Source organism: Limulus polyphemus, unplaced genomic scaffold (genome assembly GCF_000517525.1).
Source record: "Limulus polyphemus unplaced genomic scaffold, Limulus_polyphemus-2.1.2 Scaffold1139, whole genome shotgun sequence".
Classification (NCBI taxonomy): domain Eukaryota; kingdom Metazoa; phylum Arthropoda; class Merostomata; order Xiphosura; family Limulidae; genus Limulus; species Limulus polyphemus.
The window spans coordinates 152820-154270 of record NW_013666749.1 but is presented as its reverse complement, the minus strand read 5'-3'; positions in this window follow the sequence as shown (position 1 = coordinate 154270).

Genomic DNA, 1451 nt, shown 5'->3' with positions numbered 1-1451 from the left:
TTGACACATTCAGTAATCTCTCCTACAAATAAAAGATGGGATATTCTCTGCGTGTTCCTACCGCATACATTGTCACTATTAACATGGTAGAGAAATATGGTAATGGGATGCGAAAGTTCAAAGAAAGTAACTTGAAAGGCAAAGATCCTCACACATTAAATATGCACGGTGTAAAGTAGAAATACATAATAAATTAACCCCTTTCACTTCGGCAGACATTTCTGTGATGATCCATCTCTGTTACATAGACATTCAAAGAACCTGGTATTAAATTAATTCCTTAAATTAAAATAATAATAATTATCTTCCTAGTCAGATATATAGAAATGGGTCCGCTCAGCAGTTAAACTAATCTAGAACAACCATGAAATTATTCTCTGTCAAGTATATTTCGGTGGAAGGATGAAGTACAACATAATTATTTGTATAGATGTGACGCACCCCTAGCTGTGATGTTAACACACTTTATAAGAATCACGTTAATGGCTCCATGCTGCCATTGGAACTACTTACTTTCACGCTAATGGCTCCACGCTGCCATTGGAACTACTTACTTTCACGTTAATGGCTCCATGCTGCCATTGGAACTACTTACTTTCACGTTACTGGCTCCATGCTGCCATTGGAACTACTTACTTTCACGTTAATGGCTCCATGCTGCCATTGGAACTACTTACTTTCACGCTAATGGCTCCATGCTGCTATTGGAACTACTTACTTTCACGTTAATGGATTAACGTGAAAGTAAGTAGTTCCAATGGCAGCATGGAGGGCTCCACGCTGCCATTGGAACTACTTACTTTCACGTTAATGGCTCCATGCTGCCATTGGAACTATTTACTTTTCCCTCGATCATGCTTAGTTTTATTATCCTGCTATTAGTCTTTGTCAACTTCAAATCCCTGTTTTATTATCCTGCTATTAGTCTTTGTCAACTTCAAATCCCTGTTTTATTATCCTGCTATTAGTTTAGGGAGATACATCCAGCTTTAACACGATGGCTTTTGGGTTGAAAAGTTCTCTTTATTAACTATAGCCTTAATTTGTGATCATAGTAATTGTTTCTTCAGGTTGTTTTTATGTGTGTGCTTTGAGTACGCATTGTGAGTTTTCCGCTTTCCCGAAGAGAAACCAAAGGTTTCCATTTTTAGTCCATGGATTTTGAATCTACGTCGTTTAACAATATCGCCGAGAATAATATCTGTAGATGCTAAACACCTTTTGTGTAGCACTGCGGCTCGCATCTACGAAAACAATTCACAGTATTAGCATCAACAAATAGTTTATACAAAGTGCAGTTAACCGTCTGTACTCTAATATGTAATTAATATAATATTCACTAAAGGTTTCGACTTTTCTAGTTTTATCAATCTTTGATTTCCAACGTATTTAATATTGTGATTATCGTAAGTATAGATGCGAGAACGCTTGTAGAAAAGGCGAGAGTTCTG